Raw genomic sequence first — 15577 nt, forward strand, 5'->3', positions numbered from 1 at the left:
TGCATGTGTACATGTACATGAATGTATATGTATGCGTATGTTATTGTGTGTGAGTGTATGCTATACACGGGGAAAGAAAGTCTTTAAAAAGAACCCTAAAAAAGCCATAAAAACCTTCACTAAAAAATACTCTTTGAAACTAACTTTGACCGGTCACTGTGAACACTTACAGTTGGAGACAGAATGTCTGAACACTGAACACACGCATCGCATCACTATGAAAAACATATTTAATATCAGCGGAGGCATATCTACAAACTCCCATTTTAAAGAAAAACTTTTTACGAAAATATCTGAAGAGAGCACACCCTAAGCTCGGAACGCGTTATAAATATATTTTAAAATAAAAATATGATGAAAACCTTTTAAAAAAACCCACAATTGTTGATGGCTACACTCTTTTAAATATATATATATATATATATATATATATATATATATATATATATATATATATATATATATATATATATATATATATATATATGAATTTTGACTCTTCTAAGGGGCGATGTTGTCTGGTTGTGGAAATAATTGGATACTGTCTCACATTCTAAAAGTTCTATTGCTGACTGCTCGCTTGCGAGTGTAAAATTCTACTTGTAAGCCATCGGCTTGGGTTATAGTTGATCGTGAGGACGACACCCCTTATTTGAGACGAAGTAGGTTCATTCCACTTGATCTGTGTTAGTTAATAGACTGTCTAGTGCGTATGGCGGCTGCTCAGTTGGTAGAATGCTTGCCTCGCATGCATGAATCTCGGGTCTTGTATCTCGAGTACGGATGTCCAACTGATGAGCACAAGGAAAAAGAAAACTCGAGTTTTGGGTTTCCGGTTTGTTTGCTGCTATTGGTTCTTGTGAACTGTAACGTCCTCGGGCTGTGGAAATTATATATATATATATATATATATATATATATAACGTCCTCGGGCTGTGGAAATTATATATATATATATATATATATATATATATATATATATATATATATATATATATATATATATATAATTTCCACAGCCCGAGGACGTTACAGTTCACGAGAACCAATAGCAGCAAACACACCGGAAGCCCAAAACTCGAGTTTTCTTTTTCCTTGTGCTCATCAGTTGGACATCCGTACTCGAGATACAAGACCCGAGATTCATGCATGCGAGGCAAGCATTCTACCAACTGAGCAGCCGCCATACGCACTAGACAGTCTATTAACTAACACAGACCAAGTGGAATGCACCTACTTCGTCTCAAATAAGGGGTGTCGTCCTCACGATCAACTATAACCCAAGCCGATGGCTTACAAGTAGTATATATATAAGTAAATTTTTGGTACAGCAAAATGGAAGGAGAAATTTCAGAGGAAACATAATTTAATTTAAATACCAAAAAAAAACAAGAAATGGGCAGGTGAAATTATTAAAATTTTCCTTAAGGCCTTATCGTCTGACCCTCTAAGAGGAAACGTCAGAATGATAAATTAAAAACTAAGAAAACGAATGAGGGAAGAAGGAAATTTTGGTTCCAGTTGGAAGAACAATGGAAAAAAAAATATCTCACTGTTCAGGTGGTTTTAAATCAATGAATATCTCCAACTGATGTTTCAGAATCTTTTGTCTACACAGGCTAGGTCGAGAGTTGTTAATAACTAACGCCTCAATGATATTGAGATGATAGTTCGACCTCGCACTGTATAAAACAGAAACCCACCCATCGGAATATTGATCGGCACACCTATTTATACTCAACAGGTGATTACCAATGGCGGACTCATGAGCTTGGGAGTGCCCGGATGTTCTCGAAACCTGGTGTAGTCGAATATCCCGAGGGATATGTTGGGATATTCTCATTTCTAATCTTTGGGATGTTTTGCCAACGTAGTCAGCTCCACACTGACAAACGAATTTATAAACAACAGAGTTCTTTTGAATGGTTGGCAAATCATCTTTACGAAAAGAAGAGAAAAAGGTTCGAGTTGTGTAAACTACTCTATATAATAAATCCGAACCACGTCACAGCCCACACATGACAATCAACGAACCGACTCTGTCATGGCTCTTGTGGGCTACGTCGTTGTCTGCCTGGGAAATTTCTTATATATAATTTCTCACATTCTGAAAATCATATATATATATACGTATATATATATATATATATATATATATATGTATCTCTCTCAGTATATATATATATATATATATATATATATATATATATATATATATATATACTCGCGATTGCTTAAACGGAAAATAATAAGCTAGAGAACCAACAAAAAATAAATTACGTTTTGTCATTAAGAATTTTTCGTGCTCAGTTGTATTTTTTATATATCTTAGGTATGCTGTTTATAGTAAAAAAGAGTTACTGAAAGCAATTTTAATTGTTTCTTTGACGTCTGTATAGCTGTATAATAAAATAAATCTGTTGTTGAATCACGAAACTGACTGCTATTTCGTAACAAATCCAATTAGTTGATAATCACACGTATTAATTGCATTTAAAGGAAATCATTAGTCCATGTATTAAATTTTAATGGCTATTTAATGAGAAGTTTTACATGTAGCATTCAGTCAGACGGGGCGAGCGGTGTATATAAACACTAGATACCCTTCGAAAGCTATCGATCTTATTTGGGTAATTCTACGCATTAAAGTAAATATGTTTCGTATATTCCATAGTTGATCAGCAAAGAAAAGTGAAACAAAAGATAAGAGACTTGTGATACGTATGCCTTTTAGTAGCTTACTTTTACGTGCTACGTTTTAAAAATAAATGTAACTCAAATCCATTGTTATATTATATGTGCGTGTGTGTGTGTTTCACATGGCTTAGCAATTTCACTAATAGGTTCGAGTTACCCAATATGGATTACGTGTTAGTCTTTTGACATTCAGAATGTTTTATATCTACAGTAGAAATTTTTAACTGCACTTGTCAATCTACTTTGTATTATATTATCAGTGCATCTATAAACAATTACACTGCTGTTGAAAAGTAAAATCCAAAATTCCGTCTTGCTATAACAAATATAGCCAAATATCCACGGTTAAATTTTTCATGCATTTAAGCATATATATATATATATATATATATATATATATATATTAAGTTATAAAATATATACGGCAATTAAGCTACACTGAATATTCCGCGTTTCATTCGATCTAGGACTCTCCAGGCTTCAGTTTAAGCATAAATTTATACTTTCGTATATTAATTTTCTGTGAGTAAACGAAGTAGTTATATATATATATATATTAGGTTCAAACTCGTGTGTGCTGATGAATACTGAGAATTAAGATGAATTGCCAGCCGGCAAATCTATTTTGAAATAGATGTAAGCAAGTTATGCATACTATACACACACACACACACACACACACACACATATATATATATATATATATATATATATATATGACTATTTCATTGAATCACGTACAATAATATACTAAAGTATAATTTTACGCCTAAACTAAGCATTTACTTCAACAGTGCACAATATATAGGTAGAGCTACGTAGTAAGTCTGAAATATATATGCCCATTAAACTACACAGAATATTTCGCGTTTCATCCATACTAGGTTTCGTTAGCCTTATGCGAAGAGTTGTTGTAGTGTCGCGTTTTTATATACGCATATTCTTGGTATGACGTCCAAAACCCGATATTATGACCACAAAATACGTTCAAATATAAAAAAAATATCGAATAAAAAAAAACAAATACTAGGAATTCAGAGAAAGCGGACGTTAGCCAGTAGTCGAATGGAAAATAGTAAGACTAGAAAACACATGTAGAGACCTAGACGATCCATGTAGATTACGCCTTCATGAAAAATTTGCTATCCTACACTCAAAAAAACAACATCTATTAAACTCTAGGAGAGAACTAGCGAACAACTGTGTTCATAGGATGAACTATACTTTAGGATAACGATACAAAAATATTTTTAAATTAACAATAACAATAGAAAATTAATAAATAAAATAAACATACATAAATTATCGTATATATATACACATATGTATATATATACATATAAACTAACATAACACTAAAAACACATTTAACTACATATGTTTAAAAAAGGACAACTGTCTAGATATCTACACTCCCTGTTAAAAAAAGGATACACAAAGGAAGGGTTCAATATAAGGTCAATTTGCCCTTTGTCCTAAAAGTCCTGCCCACTGGCTGATTAGGAAAGGAGCGGTGGAAACTAGGAAACTGATTGGCAAACTTAAAATTCAATTGAATATGCGTATATAAAAACGCGAATGTGCAACAACTCTTCACATAAGCCTAAGGAATCCTAGTGTGGATGAAACCCGGGATATTCTGTGTAGCTTAATTGGAATATATATTTTTCTGACTTACTATATATATATATATATATATATATATATATATATATATACTGGCAAATCTAATAATTCTATTAATTCACAGCAATTATATAGAGTAAAGTCAGACAAAATTGGAAAATAAATTCCATGACAACATAACACAGCACCTGTACATTTTAATTTCGGAAACTCAGAAATAACATTAGAAAAGAAAGTTTTGAAAATATAGTAAGTCATTTCGATATTTACACAATGTGTTGATATTCTGTTTTAGTAAGAAATAGACGGCCAAATATTAGCAATGGCCGATGGCCATTAGTTGCGTGCTCTTGTGTAATGAATGAATGCGTGAATGTAGGATTGACATGAAATTCTTAATTATAAACTAAAATGACCGAATAATAGGCTGAAACAACTTCAATAAATATAAAGTAAATGACTTAGAATGACTTTAATGAACTTAAGGATGAATTGAATGACCCTAAGAATAACTTGAATGCTTAAACAATAACTGGAATTCTTTAAAAACAACTTGAATGACCTGGAGAATGAATTGAATGGCTTTGAGACTGACTGATTGCAAAGTGGGTGATCATTTTACATTAAATTAATACAGAAAAGTGATCCCCCACTTCATATCACAAAGTTAAAACATAGGTACACCATCTAGTAAGAATAAATACTACACTTCTATCTTGGCCAAAAGGCCAAGAAAAGGGTATTTATTTGCTCCCTTACCGAGCAAATTAGGCACAAGGCCGATTTTTAATGTGAGGAGTGACGGGGAAATGGGGACGAAGTCCCCGGGGAGTAGGGGGGCTGAATATTGACAATTGATATAAAGGGTTGCCTCTACATTGACCAAGGTCTTATATGTGGGGTCGCCCCCACGTATGGTCTTTGCTTGTAGTATCTGCCGGAACAGATGGTATTTATTTGCTCCCCCACTGAGCAAATTAGGCACAAGGCCGTTTTTAATGTGAGGTAAAAACCAGCTCCCCTAAAAGTAGGCAAAAAGGGGGCACTCTGGTTACCAAAAATAATAATTGTCCCAGTATAGAGGGTTTCCCCTCCATTGACTGGTACAAATTATCTTAAGTGCAGTATCTGCCGGAACAGATACTACACTTTAATCTTGGCCAAAATGCCAAGAAAAGCTGTATTTATTTGCTCCCCCACCGAGCAAATTAGGCACAAGTCCGATTTTTAATGTGAGGATGAAGGGGAAATGGGGACTAACCCCCCGGGGAGTAGGGGAGCTGGATGGTGAGAATTGGTATGAAGGGTTGCCCTTACATTGACCAAGGTCTTATATGTAGAGCGGTATTTATTTGCTCTCACCCGGTGAAAATAAGGCACAAGGCCGATATATAATGTAAGGAGTGACGAAGAAATGGGGACAAACACCACGGGGATTAGGGGAGCTGGATAGTGACAATTGGTACGAAGGGTCGCCCCTTCATTGGCCAAAGTATTATTTGTGAGGTCGCCCCCACATATGGTCTTTGCTTGCAGTATCTGCCGGAACAGATTGGATTTATTTGCTTCCCCACTGAGCAAATTAGGTACAAGGTCGTTTTTTAATGTGGAGATAGAGGGAGGGGGGAGGGAAAGAAGGGACCAGCTCCCGAGAGGTGGGAAATGGGAGCTGGATTAGTAACTGTTGGTATGAAGGGTTGCCCCTACAGTGACCAAGGTCAGATATGTGGGGCTACCCCCACATATGGTCTTTGCTAGTCATAGATTGCAGTATCTGCCGGATCAGATACTACACTTTGATCTTAGCAAAAAGTCCAAGAAAAGCATTATTTAGCCTTTCGGCCCTAGCCTTGGCATTATCTAATCCCAAGGCCTCATTCGGGGTCCGAAAGCGCTTAGGAACTAAGGCCAGTAAGGGGGATTGGGGAAAAAAACGGGGTCTTTGCTGAACTAAGCTAGACTTGTAAAAACAAGTACTTTATTAGGTATAACTATTCTAGAATCGCTATCATACTACAACAACCCCCTGTATTCTTACTAGGACCTACTTAAAACATCAACTCCCCAGCTTACGGGATGGCGGGCGATATTCATTCTAAAAGAAAAAAAGAATTAAAATATTTACAATGAACAAAACGCATAATAATATTTACAAAACAAGGAAGGTAAAATATTTACAGTTTAACTAAGCAAAATTGGATATGTACAAAACAAAGAGTATTTTATATATATATATATATATATATATATATATATATATATATATATATATATATATATATATATATGGGGTGAGATGAAGGGGAGGGGGCAAGCTAGAAAACACCCAAAAAGAAAGACAAATAAAACAACTAAACAAAATGCCTATGGGGGCCGGTTAGTAAGGGGTCCCTCCCTACCTACTCACTAATCGTTAAATGGAACGCCCACTGTCTTCCGGTCCCCTCCCCAAAGGAAGGGGTGAAAGCAAGCAGGTCGTTCCCTAATGGGGTACGGGGGACATAGGAGACAGCACTTGCGCGAAAATAACTTGGGGTTGGGTCGTCAGGGATGGATGGCGTCTTCCAAGATATAATACATAAGGCGCAATGTAGACCAGGGACAAAACATACAGGTGGACTGGGCATCTTTGGAAGCTCTGCTAGTGCCTGATGAAAAAAATAAAGTAAGGAACAGGATCAACATACATACTTATCCTAGACTAGGCCCTAATAAAGTATTCATTTTCCACTCTAGGTGGTTACTATTGCCTAAGTACGTTCTACCCGAGAAGACTGTGTCTTGTCAAAAAAGGGTGGGTCCCGAAAAAAGAAACTCCAGCACCATCCGACCAATAACCACTAAGGCGGGAGCACGAGCTCAAACTTGGCGCCTCGCCGGATGCACAAACTAGTGTTGTGCACCCATCTCCTATCAAAGTCTATGCGGTGCAATCTTTCCCAATCACATCTGATTTTCATTTTTAGTCCATGCTTAAAATAAACAACCGGATCGTGAGCCGAAACAGATTGCCCCTCATAGACAATGTTCAGACGCGAAATCCACGTCACTAACCTAGCTACAGCTAGGATCGCAAGAAACACCAACCATTTCTCCCTAGTAAACGGTGGGTCCACATTGTCGACGATGTATGCAAAATCAAGTGGCACCGATCGCTCGGGGTCGATGCGAACCGTTACCTCTCCGACATACTCCCAGAGACTCCGAACTCCGTTGCAAAGAAAGAACGCGTGTTCTCATGTCTCCTCCTCCTCCTCCTCTTCATCGTTGCAGCGTGGGCAGGGGGGGGGTAATAGTATTAACTATCCCTGCAGTCCCTGGCTAGTCTGCCAAAGAGTGGCAGCGCGTCCCGGACTAGCCTCCGCGTGATTGAATACTCAGCATTTTTGAGAAAGTTACTGGCTGACGCCCAACTCCACAGCGAGAGAACTTCCCCCCTCGACAGATGCAGCGGATCTTTAGCGGTTCCCCCCACTAAATCCTGATATAGCCTCATCCTATACCGTGCACGGTCACTGGACCCCGGCAATGCCCTAAGGGCGGCTCGGCATTCGGTGAAGAAACACGATTACCCTACCGGTCTTCGGCGACCTTCATTGGCAGGGGCGGATATGAGCCGCGGAAACGAAAGTTCCACGGCTGGCACCCAGTATGTTTCCTCTAACAGTGTTCGACTCAGGAACACCAATCTCTCAGCATGCTTATGATTCTGCAAGTCCGGCATTCCTAAGCCTCCCTCACTAAGTTTCTGTGTACAGACCTGTCTACGGACATACGAGGAGTTTGAATAGGAGTTGCTCTAAAGCCTTACAGCGATCCGCAGGCAGGGGAAAAACAGACAAGCGGTAAAGTATCAGCGGAAACACGTACGTTGCGCATGCCTCCGTACGACTTTTTAAGGACAATTTCCTCCGAAATCCAAGTCCTCACTGAAGACCCGACCTTCGTCTGTACCTCCGACCAATTATTGTCCAGCTGGAGACCCGGTCCGAACCATACTCCGAGAATTTTGACCGGGCCATCAGTCCAGCCGAACGCACCTGGAAGCGAGGTTACCCCGGTCCAATCTGCTGCGATTGATTACGGCCCCCGTGACAACTTCATATTCACGATGACCTCCATCGCTGCCTTAATATCAAGCCTTCACCCAGCAAAAACGGTGACATCATCAGCGTACGCGGACACCCTGGCAAATTTTCCAGCAGGTAGAGCTATGCCGCGCAGGACTGGTCTAGCCGCTTCGTCCCTTAACTTGCGAACGAAGGGTTCCAACGCCAGGGCATATAACAGAGGCGACAGCGGGCACCCCTGGAGCACCGACAGAGACCTCAAAAGACTCCGACAACCTACCATTAACTTGCACCACTATCGCAGGATCACAATACAGAACGGAGATCCACTTGCGGAAGTCCGGACCAAAGCCGGCAGTTTCTACAACAGATCTCAAGAACCCATGGTCGACCTTATCGATTGTCTTGGACTGATCTAAATTGATCAACGCGGCTTCTGTGTCGGCTTCTAAACCCTCTATGATTGTGCGCACCAGGTGCAAGTTGTTTTGAATCGATCGACCCTTCACAGCGTAGTTCTGATCCGCATCGACCAAGTCACTGATAACAACCTGTAGTCGGTTCGCAAGAACGCGGGACAAAATCTTGAAGTCTGCGTTAAGCAGATTAATGGACCTATAGTCGTCTAGATTCCCCCGTCCATGTGGGTCCTCCTTCTTCAGAAGCGTGACCACGTCTTTGGTTACCTGCCTCGGGATCGAGTCCTGGGCAAACCAGTGGTTTAACACGCCCGTCAGTAGGGACACAAACATGGGGGACAGCCTCAAGAACAACTCGTAGGGCAGACCATCGAGCCCCGGAGATTAGTTGTAGCCAACCTGCTTCAACGCAGTGACGATCTCACGCTCCGTAACCATCCACTCGCAGCTAGCCGCTCGGGCCGCAGTAAGGCGGGGCGTGCCAACTGAATAGCTGCCAAACTCCTGGCCGCGGAGTCTGGGTAGTTGGGTGAAGCCATCCATTAAATGCTGCCGAAACCCATTGCAAATCTCTCGCACCGACCCGAGAGTGTGCCCTTCCAGGATTTTCACCTCCCGAATGTACCCGTCCGAGCCGCGTCTTAAGGCGGCCCCACGCTCAGCAGCGTCTACATTCACGACTTCGTTTGAGACTCTTTTTAACCTAGCAGTAACTACCTGACCTGCATATCGCTTGCTAGCCAAGCGATTCAGGTCTTCCTTAACTAGGGCTAATTCTAGGGAGTCCCCTCCCCTGCCACCGCCCGGGTCAGTCTATCATATAGGTGCCTTTTGGTCCGAGCCCTTGTTAGCGTGAGGGGTTGGCTGTATTGGACGCAAAAGTGCCTAATCGTAGCCTAAAGGTGAACCCACTATCTACTCCCGGTAACCGCCCCCACTAACTCCCTCTGAATTAGTGATGTCAGCTGCTCCCGGAAGTCTTTCAACTCCAACAAGGAGACGTTCAACTTCCAGTAGCTAGCCAACCTAGGCCTATTACCTAATTTCAAACAGGTCAGCACGAGTTTGTGGTCCGAATGTCCTAATCAGTGGAACATGGGACAAGATAGGAAATCTTTATCGCCCCTTCTAATTAACATTCTGTCCAAGTATGTACTCGGATGGATGGCCGTACTAGATTGCCACGTCCAGATCTTCCTCCCGGGGTGATCCAGACGGAACCTGTCGACCAGATCGCACGAGGCCATCAGGTCAGATAGGCTGCTATCACACCACGCCGACCCACTAGCTCTCCCCCGACCTTATCTATATTGGGGTCCAGGACGGCATTCCAGTCCCCCATTAACACTACCCGCTCCGGACCCGAAGAGAGAAACACCTCAACCCGCCGAAAAAAGGAACCCCTCTCGATGCAGACGTTTGGCGCATAAACTGCCACGATCCGGAACTTGCCGCTTTTAACGGCAACTTCGAACACGACCAACCTCCCATGAGCATCAGCGTGAACAACGGTAATCGTCGCAGACAGGGTGCGACTCACTAGAACAGAAACCCACCTGCTACGCTGCCATATGCTGAATAAACGCAGTCCCCGTCCCCAACAAATTGGGTCTTCTGTAATGCAGCTAAGTCTATCTCAGGGGCCACGAGATCCCTCAGCACGCGAGCAGCCTTGCTTCGGGATCTCATGCCCCTCGCATTCAAATTAGCTAGGTTTAAGCTCGTGGCCATAATTCCCTAACTAGTAGTATTCGTCTAGGATGGGTCTAGAATCTTCGGGGGTAAGGCCATCAAAGGTCTGACCGAGACTGCCCGTGAGCAGGTCGGACGTAAGCCGTCCGTCTCGAGCCAGGCCCCCAACGTCCAGGGGGGACATCATTATAATGGCTCTATAAAGGGATGGGTGAACGTAAATTTGGACCCTCCTTTCACATTTTTGGACAATTTACCCTAACGATGGGTGCTCCCCGTTCATGATACACAACCCCTTATACGCAGCCTTACTGGTCTCCAACATTTTCCACAAAGCCTTACAACGCCCTCCCCTATTTGCTCTTACGAAAGTTATTAGATGTGGAGCTTTCACGAAGTTTCTGGGATCGGAGACCTCTTTCCCATCGACCTTGGAGAGGTCTTCAAGGCTTTTGAGAAACCTTTTTTGTCTTCCGGTGATGTCGCCGATCACTTGGTCAATGCTTGCGTCGCAGAGGCGTTCTCCGGCCAGAACAGGTACTTCCTCGTTTTACCGTCTCTACGAGGTGCCGCCTCTTGCTGGTCATCTGTTGTTGTAGCTTTTTCTGCCTCTGCGACAGGAGCTTCGCACTGCTCCTTCTCTTTAGGCGTGTTGAATAGGGGAGGGGTGAGTTGAGCTTCCTCACTGGGGGTCTGGGTTGGAGGCTCAATATTTTGGACTTGCTTTACTTCTTCTGGGGCTGTTTTCGGAATTATCTCCGACGGGGCTGTCTCTATTGGGGCCATCTCTACCGGGGTTGTCTCTGCCGGGGCTGCCTCTGCCGGAGTTGGCTCCTTTCTTTCCCGTTTTTCCATCTGCTTTGTCTTGTCTTCTTCTTCTCCCTCTGATTCGGAGGAGCTTACTTTTAATTTCCATTTTGCCGCCACCGCCGCCCCTCCTGCTGTTGTTTGAGGGGCTGTTTTCTCCTGCTTCTTTGTCTTTTTTGAGACAACTTTGCCCCAGGTGGCGGCATCATTATTCCCTTTTTCCTTCTTATCATCTCCCTCCGGCCTCTTGGTTTCTGCTGGTCGTGGCTGTTTCTCTGACTCCTTTTTCTCAGGGCAGAAAGGAGACATATGCCCCGGCTTTTGGCAGAGCCAGCAGTGCGGTCTTCATCCTTCCACTATTACTGTCGTCGTCCAGCCCTCACAGATCAGCTGGGAGGGGATGCTGTAAAACTCCTTTTTGTCTGCGCGCATTTCGATTATATACTAGCCAGCTTTGATGTTTCTTGGTCCGATGACAGCCTGAACCTTCTCCACTTCTCCATATTGGGCCAGCGTCCCTCCCAGCTGACGTTCTTCGATGAAGCTCGGCACGCCGATTATGGTAACATTTGTCCTTCTTTTAGACTGATATTCAGTCTTCATTTTAAAATTCTTCCACACAAAATCCCCTTTTGCCAGCTTCTCTGCCTGCTCTTATGAAGGCAAAAGGACATCCCATGTGGCGAAATATCATCTTACCGCGTACTGAGCGGGTATTTTTAGTTCGAGGATTTCCATCATCTTATCCCTGGGGATACCGGCTAAGCCCTTTCCCTTTACGTCGAAGGTTATCAGGGAGACCGATCTTTCCTGGATTTCCTCCAGTCTCCCTGGTTTTACCTTCAGTTCATTTCCTTGGACGTATTCCTTGAACTTATTTTGGAAAAGTTCCTGATAGTACTTTGGGGTCTTCTGAGTCTTTCTCAGGCTTTCGCGGGATCCCCAGGTCGTCGCTTCCTTGATGGGCTCACTGGGCGTGCCGGCTGCCGTCTGCTTTTGTGGTGGTGTCCTCTGCCCTGGTGGTTTCGGCGGCAATCGCTTGCTTGGAGGGATGGCCAATCGACCGCACTGCCTGGCGTTTTGCTGGTAGATACACCCTCCCCAGGGGAGCACCCATTTACGATAATCACTTCAGCTAATTTCGCTATTCTTAGTTCTGTCTCCGGCTTGCTTGGACTGTGTCTTTCCGACTGGGTCGTTGTTGGTGGCGGCCTAGATATCTCCTCGTCGAGGACCCACCACCTCTTCACTGGGCGTCTCTTTTTCTTCTTATTGAGGCTCTTGTAGGCTTCCTCGATCTCGTCTGCATCCGGGGTATTCTCCACCACTTCCTTCCACATTTATACAACTTCTTCCCGACTTGCCGGTATCACTGTCGCCGGTGTTCTCCATGGAGCCTCGCCCACCCCTGCGACATTCGCCATGTCTGAGCTACTAGGGGTGACATCCTCAGAGCCCGCCTCAGAGTTGCCGGAGACTGACCGCGACCGCGACCTCGACCTCGTACTTGCTGCTGAGGTTGCCTTTTGGAGTGGCAACCCCTGCAGCCGTAACCCTACCGGCTGCTAACGAACACTCGACCCTTCTCGAACTAGGGGTGGCGACCCCCGGAACCCACCGCGAACCGGCGCTCGACCCTTCCGAACTGGGGGCGCCGACCCCCGGAACCCTTCTCGACCTGGAGGTGCCTTTCGGGACGGGTCCCCGAACCCTCCATGGACACTTCTACACTAGGGGCGCCCCCCATGGTGAAGAGGCAGAGGCCTGCCCCCTAGGTTTTGTCCCAGTGCCCTTCTCTGACCCGCCGATTTGGAAACTAGGGGGACCTTCGCCTAAAAAGGCACGTCAGTATCCCCTAGCCCAGCCGGCTGCATAATTCGGATCCAGACACTGGACTATCTGCAAAAGAAGGAAAACCAGTTAATCATACAAAGCAACAATAACAAAAACACAACAATGCCTTAAGGACGACTCACCCAAACAAGAAAAAACCAAACAAGAAAAAACCCTTGAACTTGACCAAGGTTGGTCAAGTGGGTGGTCGCTGGTCTTTGTAAAAGAGAAAGCCTAGTATACTGCGAGGACAGATACTACACTTTGATCTTTATATTAAATTTATTTCGTGAAAGTGAAAATTACAATCAAGATAATTCAATGTAAAATTAAAATAAATTAAAAGCAAAATTCAAATTTACAAAACAAATATAGGCACAAGGTCATTTAAGATCTGGGTGGGGGAGTGTTGCATGGTCTTTGTTACTACAGTGAAACTGGAGTCTTTGGCGACTTTACTCTTGACTGACAACATTTACCACAATACCTCATTCACTCTGTGGACTCTAAACTAACTAATGAAAACCCCAGCGTTTTGCAAAATAGAATATATTTACAATTAGTGTGTGTGTGTGTGTAACATTTTTTTAAAACTAAAATGTGTGTGTGTGTGTGTGTGTGTGTGTGTGCGCGCGCGTGTGAAAAAAGTTCAATTCATTGGAAAATAAAAAGTTCTTGAATTTTGGAAGGAAAACAGCTCGTGTTGGGTAGTGGGGAATCTAGAAAAATATGCAAAAAATAAAATTGCCTAGTGCATTGTTAGTAAGGTCCCTCCCTGAGCTAATCTAGAAAGTTAGATCACCTACTGTTTTCCGGGTCACCGAAAACAAGCGGGAAGATCCCTATTGGGGATGGGGAATGATTCTTATCGGGTGTAGGGAGCTAATATAAATAATTGTCAAAAACAAAAAAGGGGAAAATGGGGGGACGGCGACCTTCGAGTAGAGGTTGACCAGGGGGAGATAAAACAAAGAAATAGGGGGTGGGGTAGTAGTTGGTTAGCCTCCGAAGGTTCTCTAGTGCCAAAAGACAAAAATTGGGGGGGCAGGATCTTATTTGTACCACCAGTCAAGAGTCTCTTTACTTTTTATTTGTCTAACTTAGCGGGATGGGCTCCGTAGGACCCAGTACCACATGTGCCATGCTTATGGTGATAACATGAGTTCAAACGTGGCGCCTCGTCGGATGCACAAGCTAGCGTCATGTACCCACCTCTTGTAAAAGGCCACTCGAGACAACCTCTTTCAATCGCATCTGATCTTTACCTTAAGCAGATGTTTAAAGTAGACAATCAGATCCCGATCCGGAACAGATATCTCTTCGCGGACTCGCTTGAGGCGTGTGATCCATATGACCATCCTCGCTATTGCTAGTATCGCTCGAAAAACCATTCTTTTCTCCCTAGGCAGCGGCGGATCAATGTTCTCTACAAAATATGATTCGTCGAATTCAAGCCAGCGCTTGGCATCGATGCGACCCGTTACCTCATTGACGTACCCTAGGAGGGTCTTGAGCCTGCTGCAGCGGAAAAAGGCATAACCGGCTGTTTCCCTCATGTTCTCGTCGCAGCGCAGGCAGTAGAAACGGGTTTCTTCATTGTACAGGTTTAGTTCTTCAAGGAGGGGCAGTGCGTTGCGGACAAGTCGCCAGGTAAGGGAAAATTCCTAGTTTGTAAGAAAGTCCCGTCCCGGCGCCCAACTCCACTGGGAGCGGACCTCCTCTAACGACATCCTCGTTCGTTTCACTAGCGGTTCATTTGTGCTACGCCCCACTAGCTCACGATAAAGCCTGTTCCTAGACTGTTCGAGGGCACTGGTCCCCGGCAACGCTCTAAGTGCGGACCGGCATTCGGCGTAGAATGTTTGTTCCCCCTTGGTCTCCGCCGAGCTTCGTCAGGTTTGAGATTAGAAAAGGAGCTTCTAACCGCAGCGACCCATGGAACGTCTACGTACAACGAACGGCTCAGGAAGACCAACCACTTTGATTGCTTGTGACACCGGAGATACGGCAGTCCTAAGCCTCCCTCACTCGGATTTCGAACACAGACCTCTCTGCAAACATAATGCTTACCCTCACTCCACAAGAGTGTGTCAAGGTGCTCCTGTAAACTGATTCGGCGTTTTGCAGGGAGGGGAAGTACAGACAGACGGTAAAGGATGAGCAGAAAGACTATGTAGCACACGCCTCCGCCCGACCCTTCAAGGACAATTTCCTTCGAACCCAAGTCTTAACAGAGGATTCGACCTTGGCCTCCACTTCCGACCATTTTTTCTTCAGCTGGAGACCCGGTTCGAACCACACACCAAGGATCCGGACCGGGCCGTCGGTCCAACTGAAGAAGCCTGGAAGCGAATTTACTCCGGTCCAGGCACCCAACCGCAGACCCACCGACTTACTGCGATTGAAGACGCCCCCCGCAACTTCTTCGTATCG

Source organism: Euprymna scolopes, chromosome 9 (assembly GCF_053919585.1).
Source record: "Euprymna scolopes isolate OS-2025 chromosome 9, ASM5391958v1, whole genome shotgun sequence".
NCBI classification, from domain to species: domain Eukaryota; kingdom Metazoa; phylum Mollusca; class Cephalopoda; order Sepiida; family Sepiolidae; genus Euprymna; species Euprymna scolopes.